Source organism: Nothobranchius furzeri, chromosome 5 (genome assembly GCF_043380555.1).
Source record: "Nothobranchius furzeri strain GRZ-AD chromosome 5, NfurGRZ-RIMD1, whole genome shotgun sequence".
Classification (NCBI taxonomy): domain Eukaryota; kingdom Metazoa; phylum Chordata; class Actinopteri; order Cyprinodontiformes; family Nothobranchiidae; genus Nothobranchius; species Nothobranchius furzeri.
Genome location: NC_091745.1, coordinates 54,554,640 through 54,572,257, shown reverse-complemented (window position 1 = coordinate 54,572,257; position 17,618 = coordinate 54,554,640).

Here is a 17,618-nt window from a genome sequence, read left to right as displayed (position 1 = left end):
TTCCTATAGTTTATTTTGAACTACCATGACCTGAATGACTGAGACCCTTCACCAGCATACATTAAATATGACTGGTAGAACATGCACATCCAAATACTCAAGTACATATTTCATAGAATTCTCCTTTTGCAAATCGTCCAGCTCTGCTCTGATGTCCTACTTCAGTCACATTTAAGATTAACAGAAGACTATCACTTGGATGGTTGTGTTTAATTCATGTTCAGTAACAAACTTTGCTTCTGAGAATTTCTTCAAATCCTTTGTAAATTTGGTCGCACATTTTAAATTGCAGGTCTGTATCATATGATGGCAGTTTGAAGGCAGTTCGAAATCTGGGTGTTGTGATTGATGAACACCTGACCTTTAAAGATCATGTTGCCGCTGTTGCTCGTTCATGCCGCTTTGCGTTGTATAACATACGAAAGATCAGACCATACCTAACACAACATGCCACCCAGCTCCTGGTGAAATCTACTGTCATCTCCTGCCTCGATTACTGCAACGCCCTTCTAACTGGTCTTCCAGGCTGTACTGTGAGACCTCTTCAAATGGTCCAGAACGCAGCGGCGCGTCTGGTCTTCAATCAGCCAGAAAGAGCACACATCACCCCTCTGTTCATTGAGCTCCACTGGCTACCGCTAGCAGCACTCATCAAATTCAAATTGCTAGCACTCGCATACAAAATCCAAGATGGTACGGCTCCCATCTACCTGAATCCTCTTGCAAAGGCTTACGTCTCGGCCCGGCCGCTCCGGTCATCACAGGATCGTCGGCTAGCAGTGCCTACACCACGCTCAGGACAATCCAGACTCTTCTCATGCATCGTTCCACAAATGTGGAATGACCTACCGAGCACTACCAGAACAGCGGCTTCCTTTTCAATTTTCAAGAAACTCCTGAAGACCCTGCTCTTCAGAGAGCATCTTGCCTGCACCCGTCCCCCCTCTCTACCGTCCACTCCTTGTTCCCTACTCTCCATGATTGATGTCAAGTTGTTGTTATTGTTGTTATTGTTGTTGTTAGCCTCAAGGGCAACATGCCGATTATCACTTGTAAGTCGCTTTGGACAAAAGTGTCTGCTAAATACATAAACATAAACAAACATAAACATATGAAGTTCAACCCAAAATGCTTTAAAAATCACAACATTGAATAATGATAGCTCCAGGATTCAGGAGACTGTTCTCCATTCCAAGGTTCTCAAATCTCCAAGAAGCATCCCTAAACATAGGCAATGTGTTCCAACAGTTATCCAGTTTTGAGTCTGATCTGTGGAAATGTGGGAAATTTCATTTGTTTGGAGGTCTCCTCAGTCAAGCCCTGGCATGGCTTTCTGGGAAATGCAAGAAACTGAGGCACTGAGTCACTCTGGACTATAGCGGTAAGGTTGGTTTCAGACTGTCAGAGGAAAGTTATGTCAGGGAGGCCACCATGGAGTGCATGTTCTCAACGACACTAGCAGGGATTCCCTCTGACAAGATCTTACCTTTATTTGTATGCAGAGAAAAGGGGGCTGGGAGACCAGCAGGCTGCAGAGGTGGTGATGTACAAAATTATACTGTCCACATGTATTTACACATGCATCCAGAATTGCAAGAGAAGAGGGAGCTATTGTATTTGGCAACAGGCCTCTCTTGACATGTGTACACAGGTGTGTGCAGCTTACATCACATTGTGTGTATACGTATCTGTTTGTGCATGAGTGTGGTTGTGTAGTTTTTCTTCTCTTTGCAGCTCAACACCTCTGGATTTTATTTTACTGTAGGGAGAGTTCAGGTCCAGACGGTTTCTCAGAAGCGACTGCTAATAGATAGTGGTGAGGCTATGACACATAGGAGATGCTGAGTAACACCACCTCCTGCTGCCAGGCTAACACACTGTGAAGGGTTTCCCAGTAGCACATCTTTTGCTGGTAGGAATGCATCATAATCCCACAGCTCACCGTACATCGATGTAACCAGAGGTTCTGGTAAATGCAGCAATGTGCAAAACTCATTCATCTGACAAGATGAATCTTGCCAGCACATGTGGAAAAAAAGGGGAAAAAAAGGATTTGCTTCCCCAAATTCCTGCATCTGCATCTTAACTTATGTTTTTTTGGAAATTCACAGAACTTCTTCATTAGATGTACATTTATTCTTGATGAATTTTTGGATTCAAACCTTTCCAAAATGGTTTCAATAGCTGACCAAGCACAGAAAATGTTGTAAGTCAGTTTACAGATGTTGAGTTTTTTGCAAAAAAAAAAAAAAAAAAAAATCTTTTTGTTTTGGAGTCTCACTTGTGCGCTACATTCAGGGTTGCCACCATAGATAATTGATCTTTGAAAAGACTTGGGTAACTAGCTATAACCCAGGACATTGAACTAAAATAGAATCTGCTAATGGCTGAGAGTCACAACACTTATTTTAAGTGATGATAATATCTGCAACTACAACAAAAACTAAATTAAATGCCAAACCATCCAGTGTCTGAATACAAAAGCATAATTTGTTAATTCAGAGTATTTCTTAGTAAAAGTATATAGCAAATGATCTTTGTAATGTTGTAGAAACTGTCCAAACAAGATTTGGCCCAAACAGCTATAATTCCATCATGATCTCAGTTGAAAAATCTGGAATGAAAGATGCTACGTGATAAGAATTCCCTTAAAGAGCACACCCCGCAAGAAAATGTGCTGGTAACATCTGCCACTACAACAAAAACTAAATTAAATGCCAGACCCATCCAGTGTCTGAATTCAAAAGTATACTTTGTAAATTCAGAGTATTACTTAGTAAAAGTGTGTTTTCATAATAAACCATGAAAGTTATCAGCAGGGGCAGCAGCCAGTTTTCCTGGAGTATCTGGAGAGAGATCCCTCGTTTCACATTTATAATATCTGGTTTCAGCACAGAGGCTCCAAACTGCAGCATCAGGGTATTCCTCCTGATTGGGATCACTGTCTGAGGTTGGGAACGCCACTTTAGGAATCATGTGAAAAACACACCACCACATTGGTTTTCCAGAAACCGGGGAGACGCTTTAGGCTGCACGGAGGATTGAAATGACTTCACATGAATCGGCAGCAGCGCAGCCCTTTATTAAGTCTAGTTCAACGTCAAGAGTATTTTAGACACAACATCAGAGAGAGGAAAGATATGCTTCTGAATAAGTTAGTTTGTGGATTTCAGGTACGCATGACTCTCTCAGATCTAATGAGTTTTTCAGTCAGACACAAACATTCAAACTTGACTTGTGAGTTTGTGTCATGCAAATATGTGTGTGGGGTTGCTGCTAGACCTTGTGGAGCTTTAAAAAGCAGGACACAGCATAATGTAAACTTGACATCTCTCATAGTTTTCAGGTGTGGGATGTGAAGGTCGAGCCTTGGCCTCGGGATAGCCGTATTCCTCATGTGATGCATTTTTGGTCGAATCAGACCCAGATGGGGGTGAATCAAAGAAAGAGGGCTGACTAATTTCACACGGTGAATCATCACATTTTTACCAAATGTCTTTGTGGTTGAGCCTCTTTATTATTATACTAATATGTATCGGCACAAAAGGACACAAAGCTGAAAAGTAGAGGAAGGCATTGTTACAGTTTAGAAACACTTATGCTAACCTTAACCACAAAATATGACCACTTGTGGAAAACTGAAGTATTGGTTATTTATGTGGTGGATTTTTCACATATGGAACAATTAAGGTGCTAGGACATGTTGTGCTTAAAGAAAGTGAGACATTTAACAGATTTGTACAATCAGAGGTGATAATAGGACATTGCGTGGTTTAATGTGTGTTATAGGCTGCTGTGGCATAAGATGAAAGAAAAACGTGATGACTCATACGCGTTATTCAAAGTCCCAGAACAATGTGATGAATTACTCAAAAGAGGAATGGTGGAGAGACTACCGAGATAACCGATGTTTCCATTAGGTGGTCAACGTGAGTTGCAATTTCTGAATTTCCCCAATAAAATTGTCAATTTTTTGCTAAGATACTACACAGAACCCTCAAGCTCCCAGGCCTCTGCTAGAGGACCCGAGCTTGGAAGGATATTACCCGACCCGTGGAGGGTGGGTTGGGAAATTCTTTTTTTTACCCTTGTTTTTTATTATTTTGTTTGTGTGAGGTGCCTTATGAGGTTTATATTGAGGAGCGCTTCATAAAAATTGTTTCTTTTTCTTCTTTTTTTCCTTTTCCTTTTTCTTTTTTCTCCTTCTTTTTCTTCATAATCAACATTTGACGTTTGGCAGAATTTGTTTGTTTCCCCAAGTCTATAGTATTGACAAGTTCTCCATGGAAATTAGGTCTGAGAAGTTTCCTGAACAAATGTTTAATGTTTAAGTTTTTAAGTCATTATTTTAGGAGCTCCATCATGTTGGGAAATGCATTGTTCATCAAATGTTGTATAATTTTAAAATCGTGGAAGTCAATGATCATAAGTAAAATTATTTCTAAAAGTCACTGCTGATTTTTTTAATACATATAGTTACTATAGTTTAACATCATATACTTCGCTTAACACATTGTTAAACTGATTTGGTGGAACATCACAGCAGTTTAACCCATATTTCAAAATGCCATAAAAATCATGAGCATCCAATCCATTTGCTGACCTCAGAGCCCCTTAACCCCATCAAGTCACGCTAGTAAAATGAAAATAAATCCCTCCCAAATGGACATCAGACATGGTTTCTAAGCAACCCACACAAGCAACAGGAAACAGCAGAGGGATCCCATCAGAGGCACCATGAAAAGGGAAAGACTCTAACTAGAGATGGGAAATGGAGAGAAAACAAAGGAAAATAGTGCTGGATATGCAGCACAAGTGTGTATCGGGGAAATCTTCAGTCAGGACTGAGGTCTAACAGCCTTAAACCAAAGGTGACCTGCAACTGCTGCTGGCTAGGATCAAGCTATTTTTTATAATTGTTTTATTTTTTGTCATTGTCAACACCAAGGACCGCCTTCAAGGCGTATTGCTGCCCCAGCAACGATGGCCAATAGCCCAAGATTTACTACCTCCCGTACATGCCTACCTTTTGAAGAAAAGCCAAAAGCGCCCCCTCAACACGTCGATCTTCCAACCCCAACAAAGTACGCAGGCCAAACACAGTCACACCTACAGTCCCCAGGAAACCAAACAGGGTCCACCGCTCAACCACGGAGAGATGACAGTGCAGTAGAACATGAGCAACCGTTTCCCGCTCCCCGCAAGCACAACAGCCATCCGGATGTCGACCCACCAAAAGCAAACCTCCCCTAAGGCAGCTATGTCCCAACCTCAGGCGTGTCAAAATCAAAGAATCCCTCCTCCCACACTCAAGGGCTGGCCCACGGGCACCTACACAATGCCGCAGCTTGTAATACGTCCGCCCAGTCCACCCCGCATCCCAGGAGGTCTGCCACATTTTTAGAGCCACTCAACCAATCTTAGAGAGACACTTTGGTAGACCCAACGCCACCCTCACATCCATGTTCTGATGCCGCAGCGCATCTGTAGCGCATCCCTTGCAGCAGCATCCGCCTCCTCGTTGCCCACCACCCCTACATGAGCAGGCACCCACACAAAGCTCACCAAACACCCCAATACCAACAACCTGTGCAGCTGCACCTGAATCACCGCCAAAATGTCAGGCCTAGACCGGGAACACTGTCGCTTCATCGCCAAAAGAGTGGCTGCAGAATCCGAGCACATGACAGAGTGGAACGGCAACCGTGCTTCAATCCACTGCAAGACCCACCAAATCGCCACCAACTCTGCAGAGAACACAGCGCACATATCCCCTATCCTATGACCACATTGATACCCTAAAGCAGGCACAGTCAGCCCCACTGAAACCGTGCCACTCTCCGGGTCCTTGGAGCCATCAGAGTACGGCTGCAAATACTCCCCCCAGGATTCCCCCACATATACCTCAAACGCCCATGCCCCATGGCTGATGCGACCCTGCTCAAGAAAGGAGTAATCCACCTCAGGAACCGGTAAAAACCACGGAGGGACCTCGGTCCAGACCAGGTGGGAACACACAGGCCACTCAAGGAATCCTAGCTCAACTGCCCGGCTCCTCAGCAGATACAGAAAGTCCCCACAAGCCCGCTGGCCTCCACCCTCAAACTCCCAAACACAGCCCAACAAGGCTTCCGTAGGGGAGGACTCACCCATACCCTTGACCCTCAGCAGATATCGTAGCCCCAGCTGCGGCCGGCGGAAACACAAGGGCATCTCACCTACCTCTACAAGAAGGGCCAACACCGGGGTCGAGCAGAACGCCCCACAACACACCCGCAAGGCTGCTGCCTGCAACACATCCAGGCACTTCAGGGTAGTGGGTGCTGCCGATTCATAAACGAAACAACCAAAATCCAAAACTGACCTAATCATGCCCTTATACACCAGCAACAAGGAGTTCCTGTCCGCCCCCAAGATGTCCCAGCCAGGCAGCGCATAACGTTCAACACATGCTCAAACCTCCCCACTAAATTACAAACATGCACCCCCCACATGTGCCTCTCATGAAACCTCAGTCCTAGATACTTATAAGAAGAAACCCATTCCAGTTCCAACCCATCCAGTAGCAAACCCCTCCCAGAGACCTTTGTGCGATAACCAAAAACAATAAATTTGGATTTAGCGGAGGACAGCTTGAAACCCCAATCCCTCCCCAGGCCACCACACCATCCAAACCCCTCTGCACCCCATGGAAAACATGCAAAGATTCCGTCCACGCTTCCAGAAAGCTCCGTCGTCAGCAAACAGAGACCTCTCCAGATCCCCACTCAAGGAATCAAACAGCCCATTAACCAAGATGCTGAAAAAGACCGGACTGATCACACTACCCTGTGGGACACCGTTTTCCACCCCCACAGACAATGGGAGAGCAGAACCCACCCGAACCTGGATGGTCCTGTCACTCAAAAAACGATCGACCCACCGCAGCATCTGCCGAACTATGGACCCTCTGGAAATGTGCCACCAAAAGGTCCGCCTTCTCCCAAAGTCCAACAGCCACACAGTCCCCTACATGAAGTACAGGCATTGCGTGCCTCACATGAGCACCGGACATCTTGCGGACCAAGCCCCACAAGGAACGCACAGGGGTCCGTGGCCCTAAGACGTCACAAAAGGACCTCCATCCATCCCTCATTGCCTCCCTCACTACTCTTCGAGCCACCGCCCTCAATCGTTTATAGACCAAAGTGTTGGACTCAACAGGATGCCTTCTAAAAAACCTAAAAGCCCTTATTTCTAGCCCGAATGGCCTCACTACAGGCCTCAGTCCACCACCGGACAATAGACCGACCAGCAGGAATCCGTTTTTTTAGGAATATGAGCCTCCGCCACAGTCCGAACACAGTCAGCAACTGCAGCATACCGATCGGCCATGTCCCCTGTCCCCCTTACCTGAAAGATAGCATCATCCAAACCTTCCGTAAATAGGGACCAACTCACCCGCCTAAAATTAAACCCCAACACCAGGGAATCAGGCTGTAACAACAGATCCCTCCCAAAGCAGCTCAGCACTGGAAAATGATCACTCTGCGTGGCCAGGTGAGACAGAACCTCCCATCCACAAGCCACCGCAGACAAGTCAGCCGAAACAATATGACCAATCCCACCAAACCGAGTGGGCTGACCATCATTCAGCACAACCAACCCAGAATCTTCTAAAACCTCCCCCAAAACCTCACCATTCCTGTCAGTCCTACCAGCCCCTCACAGAACACTATGTGCTTTAAAATCACCCACCCATAAAACCGACCCAAAGCCTCCAACCAACAGAGTCCGAAGCCCCCGTCCGGCCAGAGCCCCACCAGGGTTATAAAATTAAGAAGCAACACAACCCCTTGGCCAGTCCACCTTAACCACAACACACTCAAGGCCTAGATCCACCCCACAATGTTGGCATTGCAGGCCTTCGTGGCACAACCCCCACCAGGCCTCCCTTCGCTATCCACCTCTCACAAACAAAACCACGCAGCCTAACACCCAAATGAGGCTTCAGCCAGGTCTCCTGAACACAAATAACATCTAGCCTCACGCAAAATTCCTCCACCTCTTTCTTAAATTCCTGATCATTGGCTACTAGACTCCTAGCATTCCACTGCAGGACATGAAACACCATAACCTAACTAATCCCCCAATATATACCCACCCATGACCACCCCAAGCCCACCTCCCGACCCCACCACCAACTACCAACTTCCACCCTTTCCCAGGGAACTAGTCCCGGCCCAAACCTCCTGTGGGCTCACATCAGTAAAGTCAAAGACAATCTCAGCAGCCGTCACAACCTCACGAGCAGCGTCCAATTTATTGGCCACCACCATCTTCACACGCCATAAGAAAGTCAAAAACAGCTTCCTATCCTCCACCACCACCTCACTGTCAGGAACCGCCACCTCCACACCAGTGGACGGAGCCTGGCTGCACACACCTGCCCCACGGGTCACAGCACCCCCTACCCCCTTCACCCTACGAACCTCCTCTGCGTAAGACACCTTGTGAGTCACACGAAAATCTTCTACCGCCACCGCCTCCCTATAAAACACACAATCACGATAGGTGGCTTGATGTCCACCACCGCAGTTCCAACAGCAGAAAGCCGCTGAACACTGCTGTCCCCCACGATCATCGCCACAATGCCTACACTTCTGACTAGCCATGCAAACCCCCGCCACATGACCAAACCTTTGGCACCTAAAGCATCGCAATGGGGCCTTCTCAAAAGCCCTCACCGAGTAACTTACAAAGTCAAGCACAACATGATCACGAAGCACTGCGTCCCCAAACATCAACAACAAGGGCGTGACCCCATTCGCATTAAGGCCCAGACAACCCACCGCCGTCACATCACCACCCCTCAGGTTGTCCAACAGCTCAGCTTCCGAGTCTCCATTCGGAACCCTGTAAATTGCCTCCCAGACTGCTGAAGGCACAGCCTTTTTATCCCAGGTGTCGGTCGTCAGAGGGAATTCGTCTCAGCTGTGCTCCTCAGCAGCCTGGAAGAGAGGAGGAGGATGGGCGGTGTCGGGCTGATCACTGGGGCTGGGTGATCCTGGCTCCTGCACCTGAAGAGGTCCGGCTGGTGGCCATAACACCAATTAAAACATCATAAGTATTTTGTGACCTTTATCTTTAAAGACACTATATAAATACACCCTTACTTACTCAATCACAATATTACTACACATTAACACAATGTGGTGATGAGGCTTTTCTCCTGCTTGACCACTTTGGCTCCACTTCAAATTTGCAGCTTGATCATCACATGGATAGACTGCCAAGCTTCACCCAGGACCACTGATCATTAGCTTGTATGATAATAAATAATCAGGATCGTTCTGTAGGAGAAGCTCAAAAACATCAAATATCTAGCACTGGTAATGTGAGGCACTTAGAATTCTTAATAGTTTCTTAAAGACCTCAGCAAGACCCTGCAAAGGCCATCAGCATGTGGCTGATTTCTTACATCATAGTGAAGTCTGATTTCTTACATCATAGTGAAGTCTTCATCCTGTGTGAAGGGGCCCTGAAAGCAGCTGGGCCTGGTTTTTATATATCATAGTCTCTTTTTTGACACCGTCTGTTTGGTTCATACTGTATTGTGTCACTGACTGAATTCACTTCATACTTAGGAAACAGATGGGAGAGTGGTTTCAATCTTCTCATCTGAAAGCTACTAAAATTATTTCCCATAATCCATTTTAGTGGTTTGTGTAGTCTGATCAAATCTGTCTCTAAAAGTGGTCCAAATCATGATGGTACTAGCAAGTCTCTCAAGAAAGCCAATCCAATATCTGATCATTAATAGCTTATATAGGATCATTCTGCTGGTTCAGTTAGGAATTCAAAATGGAGAAACTTTATGTGTTAATAAAATAAAAGCTGAACTATGGGGTGCCATTTGTAAAGTCAAACAGTCATAATCTAACAGCAATATTTTTGGTTATTTAGCATATCATAAGAGAAAAAATTGAGAGTTCACTTTTTCAAAGTCATATTTTCACCATGTTATTCATACATTTATAAATGTTAAAGTTTCCAAATAAATATTTAGATAGCATGCTAAATATTTAATTTATAGTTAAATATTTATGTTGCAAACTAAATATTTAGGTCTGATCTAAATACTTAGTTCTTAAAATAAATATTTAATTCACTAACTAAATATTTAATTTACTAATTAAATATTTATTTTGGAAATAAATATTTAAAATTTAAATTAAATATTTAATTTGTAAATTAAATATTTTCCAAAGAAATATTTAGATCCCAGCTAAATATTTATTTTCCATGATGTTATTTAGCTCCACACTATAGTTTATATTTTTGGGTCAGACTTAAATATTTATTTCCCAAATACTGATTTTGCAAACTAAATGTTTAGCTCCAAAATAAATATTTAGCTGGGATCTAAATATTTATTTCGGAAAATAAATATTTAATTTACAAATTAAATATTTAGTTCCAAAATAAATATTTAATTAGTAAATTAAATATTTAGTTAGTGAATTAAATATGTATTTTACAAACTAAATATTTAGATCAGACCTAAATATTTAGTTTGCAAAATAAATATTTAACTGCAAATTAAATATTTATCTTGCTAACTAAATATTTATTTGGAAACTTTAACATTTATAAATGTATGAATAACATGATGAAAATATGACTTCGAAAAAGTGAACTCCCAATTTTTTTCTCTTATGATATGCTAAATAACCAAAAATATTGCTGTTAGATTATGACTGTTTGACTGTATTAATCAACGGCTTTGGAAAGTGGAGGTTCTCTTTCATTCTCCATATGCATCCATTTAGAATTATTGATGTACTTTGTAAATCTCCGCTTCTGTCATTCTCCAGTTAAATAAAATAGCAATGGAAACAATGACTGCCTGTGACAAGTCATCTCTTTGCGTTGAACGAACAGGATGATTAAAGATGCGTGGAGCCTGAGCTCACATGTATGAGTGACCCTTTCGCGTATCCAGGACCTCAACTGTTCTGGACCATATAAATGATTTTTAATGTAAAGCAGCCTAGCCGGAAAGCCCTACAGTAAAAACGGCCTTGGCGTGTACTTTTGACTTTAAATCACTGAAAAGACTTGGATTTGACAATCAGAGCACAGAAAAAAGAAGACCATCCACTCTCATAATCCCATAACCATTACTTGGATTGTAGAAAACTTAATCGATATGCTTTTTAGCAGACAGCAAAAAAGAGGAAAAATAAATTAGTACTGACATCATACTGTTTTGTTTGAAACTAACAATATGGTCCTCATCAGATAACTTGCCTGTGTAATTATCCGTGTTACAAGTGGTGTAGGAAAATTGTCTCATAGGTCATGTGCTTTTGACCTATAGAAATTGTTATTACCAGAGGCTTTGAATTAGCTGCACATGTGGGTACAATACCGTACCCAGGGTGAAGCTCTTATCACCACTCATATGGTCAGCAAAAGCAGCCGGAGAGAAAACGGCTCCAACAGAGTTCAGTAATGGATCATTAGTAAGAAAAACAATGTGGATTTTTCAGACCTGGGGAGATGTTTTTTAATCAAGACAGTAACAAGCAACAGGAGCTTTAACTTTCTGTTATGGTTGGTTTACACCTAGAGTTACTCTTGTATTTTTCTGGGAGCATTTTATTTCACTATTTTTCTTATAACAGTTTAAATGATCCCTTGAACTTACATTAACCGCAAGATCATCAGAACAAAGTCAGCAGCAAAATTTCTAATATTACATTAATTAATACTAAAGTAATCAAGTCTTAAAGCCAGCCATTTGTTAGAATTACATTTGCTTTAGAATCTTTGATTCATACATATGTCTGCAAATTTAGAAAAACATACCAAACTATATCAAAGTGGTGGGTTTGGGAATGTTTCCTAGGACTATGATTTCTACATGCACTATTTGGGGATTTTCCCCAGACAAGAACTGAACATTTTAACACATAAAGAAACGTTGGATTTTACATGAATGAAGTGACATTAAACAGGTTGTAAAAAATTGGTTCAGGCTTGATGCTTTTTGAAGATTCTCTGACAGATGTAATCAAATTATTTGTCCAAACATTTCAAAGCTTTATTTGTCTTCAACACTGGGAGTGTTTTTAACTTTGTGCAAATTCCACATAAAATATTACACACGTTTAAATGTGTACATGCATTACCATCAAAGCCTTCTGACAAACAAATCATTTTCCGATATGATTTATTTTATTTGTATAGTTTTTTTTCTCACAATAGTGTGTTTTAGTATTGATTTCCACTGAAAATAGCCCTACGCTGAATGCATTTTTAGGTTATTTTTTTTTAACACAGGAAAGTTTATTTTCTACCTTTCAATCACTCCTGTGATCTTCATCAAAGCTAGCCACTAATGGCAGTGTCACTTCCTTCTCTGTTTATCCGCGGGCAGCAGAGGACAGCGTCGCCCTCTGCTGCCCGCGCTCTCCTCACCGTCCTCTGCTGCCCGCGGATAAACAGAGAAGGAAGTGACACTGCCATTAGCGGCTAGCTTTGATGAAGATCACAGGAGTGGTCAAAACTGTCAGCAAGGTAAAACAAAGTTTTCCTGTATTAAAAAAGGACCCAAAATGCATTCAGAAGAAAAACACAGAATGAATATACAAAAGATAGCTCTATGCTACTTTGTATCTGTAAGTGTACCTGTCTCAGAGGTGTTCAGTTACCATGGTGACTAAAACGAGCCATTCATGGTTATTGAGGTTGAGGCTTGGAATATACCTGCTGTTTAACGACACATACACGTTTAAAATTGCTGCCACACATACCTTGCCTTAATTTGAAGTGTTTGTGCATCCCCAAAATTAACTGCAATATATGAGTAACCATTAACTAATCAACTGTCAGCCATTTCCTGATCAGAAAAGTCCTTCGCTGCCAGCATTTTTCAGCATTTTCACATTTTTTCTAAGAGTCACAGAACGCTCTGCTCTAGCATGATGTTGACGCCGAAAATACCAAAACAAACAGTACTCATCTCTTACATCAGGAAGAATCTGCGTGTTTCGAGCGTTATTTGTTCTTTCATAATCCGATGTTGAATTGTGATCGGCAGAACCTTTTCCAGTTTGCACCTCACTTTTGTCACAGCAGCGTCCCAAAACGATCTCCTAACACATGGATTTTCTGCTTCCTGATCACGTGACGTGTGATGTACACAGATGAAGATCAGCTTTAGAGCTGGGATGTTTGTTCTCACGGTGCGGGGGCTTGTTCTGACACCCACACATTATAAAAATGCAAATGACATCTTTAGTCATCAATGGCCGTTAATGAGTTAAATAGAATTGACAAAGCGAGCAAGAGACACTCACCATGTTCACTCCATCTCTGGTTTAGAGGACTTTCATATTAGCTACGATAACATTGCTGTCGTTTTTTTCTGTTGTGATCTCAAATTTACCCTGTTACTGAACTCTTCTGTTGACGCCATGTTTGTTTTGGTTTTACCCCACAAACCCAAGCCATTTTCTGAATTTTCTACTGTGGCCCCTAGTGGAATCCTCTAGTACTATATGCAGTGCAGTGCAACAGCAAGTATGTGAACAAAGACGTAGCTGGCTGCCTGTACCAATGTGAGGTTAAAAAGCAAGTATATTCCAGCCCTTAGCCACATGTGGTCACTATGGTGACCCTAATGAACCACATACAGGAACAATAACATTTATGTTGATCTTGGTTCCCTTTATATATCTTATACAGTTTTTTTTTACCGAAAATGTAAGCATTGATTGTGAGTAAATTAATAATTGCAAGTAAAACCTAAAGGGCTTTTCTAGCCATTGAACTAAAACTAAATAAAACTCTTCCAACATTTTCTAATTTTAGTCATCATAATAGACTCCATTAATGCCATTAAAAAGCATTTATTTCAGGTATACTGTGTAAACAACACAAACGAGGTATAAATGTACAGAGTTTCTTCCTGATTTTTTTATTATCTCAAATTTAGTCAATGGCCGTGTGACAATGATAAATCTGCTTCTTTGGTTTAAAAGTCAGACATGTTCCCCACTTCCTATTCATAAGAGGAATATCTGAAAAAAGCCAGTTGCTAATGATGCAGAACTGTCCAGACATGCCTAAGATAGCTCCAAGCAGTTCTCCATTGAGAGCTCAGAACAAACTACATGTGTCAGAATACTGACAAAGAAGAAGGAAAAGGGAAGTGAGTACAAGTTGTACACATGCCAAAAAAATGGAAGCAGTCAGTCAAAGCTTACTTCTTCATTTTGTTTTACTTGAATGAATCTAGGAATGTCCTTTAAAAAATATACTTTCTAGATGCATTATTTAAAACAGCTGCGTGATCTTCAGAGTTATATCAAAAGTGTGTTTCCAGCTATTAACAGAAGAGCGACTGGTGCTATGTTCAGAGAAAATCTTAGAAAACATATAATAATAGTGTTGAGAACTCTGAATGTCAGTGCACACATTTTCCCCCGGATATGTCAAACATAAATTACACGTTGCAAAAAGATATGATTAACTACAACTAAGGAGAAAAAATGCACAAGTTTGCAGCCTTGAAGTTTATGAATCCCAACGAATCATCCAGAATCTCCAGGTTTACCCATCTCTGTTTATTCAAATCTGCCTCAAACTTTGCTTTCTCTAAATGGTAGCATTCCTGATGTCTAGACAAACAAATATGACAGCACTAAGCCAGGTGTTTGGCAAGCCGTAGATGCGACTATTTAAACCTGTCAGCTTTTGGTCTGTCTTTTACGTGTAAATCTGTCATAGTTCTAAGAAATGTGCTCTGACCGTGCCAAGATGAAGGCTGAGTCCTGTGCCAAATCGCTAGTAGTAAATATTGTATTTGCTGGCAATAAGAACAGCACTCATGTTGCAAAACTCACTCTTGTCATTATTATATAATCAGTGCTCCTGGCAAAGATTACCTTTTAGAAAAGATGCACTGTGCTGGATGGACAGAGAACTTTGTCTGCCAGTCCATATGGTTTGTGTTGGTGCCTGTCATCTTTATATGGAATGATAAAAAAAAACCTGCTTTTGTGTAAATGTTAAACAACATGCGTATATGTTGACTCAGTCATCATCATTTATGTTTTTTATACAAAAAACACGAGCGATGCGTAAAGCCATCATAAATTTGAGCAAAGCATACACAACATCTCTAATGGTCTCTGCAGACGTGATGTGGTTTCTCAGTACAAGCAACGTCAAAGGGGCAGGATTTAGTAATGCTGTAAATTAAAAGCTGACATTTTCACAGGAGATGCAAAATAAAAGACAAATACCTCAAGACTCGTAAGTTTAGAAAAGCAATAACGGTGATGGTGGCACAGGAGTTAAGTGCTTGTCCCATAATTGGAAGGTTGCGAGTTCGAGTCTGCTCAGTTTGTCGCTGCCATTGTGTCCTTGGGCAAGACACTTAAACCTCCTTGCCTGCTGGAGGTGGTCGGAGGGACCGGTGGTGCCAGTGCGTGGCAGCCTCGCCTCCGTCAGTGCGCTTCAGGGAAGCTGTGGCTACATCGTAGCTCATCCCCACCAGCACGTGAATGTGTGTGTGAATGGGTAAATGACTGTGTTGTAAAGTGCCTTGGGGGGTTCCAGGACTCTAGAAGGCATTATATCAAATACAGGCCATTAATCAAATAAAGAATAATAGGATAAATAGTAGTCATTAGTGCAGTAAAAAAATGACATGATGCTAAATGTTCTATGAGCATTAATATTTAGCACAAAGTGTCTACTCAGAGGTTGGACAAAATAACATCAATCTGAAGCTCATCTAATGGTTTCCAAGAGAGTTTATCTGTCATCATCCTTAAACATCATTTCTGTTTTAAATCATTTTTAGTCTGCTTAATACCTGATGGTCCTAATCTGTTGCTGAAGTGTCCAGAGTTCTGTTGACAGCTGTAAGTAATGATGCTTCCTTCAGTCTCACAGAATCCTTCATGATAAACCTGCAGACAACCACTGAAGTGTGCCCCACCGCAGGGATTTCATCTTGGTCAGCAGAGTGCACAGCAGTGCCAATCAGCTACTTTTTTTTTTTCCAACCACTGGGTTTGCATCGTACTTCATCTCCTAAAATATGTGATCCTGCTTTTTTATCTTTGAGCTCACAAGCACTCGTTGGGCCAAGCCGCAGCTGACGCCAGAGAGCTACTGTAGGCAAAGAAAACACAGTGTCCTGTTTCTTTAGCCCGTGCAGCCTCCCTGCCTGCCTTCAGTCTGTTTCTGATTATGTGTGATCATCCTTGAGCTCGCCAGCTTCACTGCAAACTAAAGGGAGACCCCCCCCCCACACCCCCACACCCCCCCCACCCATTTTCAATGTCCTTCAAAAGAAATTTCAGTGTGGCTTGTTGAAACTTTCTTAATTGTGGTGATGGTGGATAATGACAGTTTAACTTTTAGCTTTTTTTCATAGAAATGTTTTATGTGGCTTTTATTTGTTTCGTAGTGAGTTGCATACGTCTTGCATACATAACAGAATGCATAATTCTTTCGCAGTGCTTTGAAAATTCCAACCACAACTTATTATTGAATTTTAAAAGTAAAAAAAAGTCTTTGTAAGTGTTCAGTGATGCAAGTTAAAGCAAATTATTGTAGTTTAATGTTTTATTTTTCCACTGCATTTGCAGGCAGAATTTCACCGAGCTGTAACTGTTGACTACATGGAGATGCAAAATTGTTAGAGAATATGAAATACACTGAATTGGTAGTCAATGCATCTCAACTTATAATCTCAAACGGTATTAGAGTGTAAAGCCTTAAATCAGCTCTGGATTCAAATGCTGCAGAATTCTAACAACCATATATGACTAGCTTTACTCAGATGGACAAGAGGACACTAGACATTGAAGAAGGCAAAAAGAAAAATGTTCTCTCTGCCTAAGAAAAATATTCAGGCTGTCATAGAAAACCTGTGAAAATTTGTTTCTGTTAGAAAGAAATTCAGAAGTGAGTGACTTTTGCTTCCATGAAAACTGATGATGCAATGTCTTTTCCCAGCAGCTTGGTTGTATCTCACTATGATTTTTTTGCTTCTGTGTAAAAAAAAATTAAATAAACAATCTCCACCTTAATAAATGTGGATAGTTTTCTGAATAGCCTCTCTTCTGAGAAGTGAAATTTACATCCCACAGAACTAATGAGCTAACAGCTAGTCAAGGCACAACTAAGACTTATGTAGTAATTACAGTTAATTAAAGCAGGCATTTTATGACTTTTATTCTTTAGCACTTTTTTAAGTGATAGTAAAGAATAGTTCTATAGTCTTTACAAAATATGTTTATAAAGCTTACATAAAGCAATTCAGGCAGTTGTATTCTTGACAGTTTCAGTACTGTCCAGAATGAGTCATTTCAAGGGTCTGTCTCAAGAACAAAAGCTGGATCTGGCCACACCCTCCCATCCCCTGCTTAGGCTGCTATAAGCTGAGAAGCTCCAATATTGAAGAGTAGCACTGCTGCTCCATCAGCATCAGTGGATCTGCTGCAGGTGTGTGTGTGGGGGTGGGTGGGGGGTGGGGTGGGGTTCAATGATTATTTCCCTGTTTGTGACATCACAAACGAGGACTTTACTAAATGGATTGGCACACAAAACCA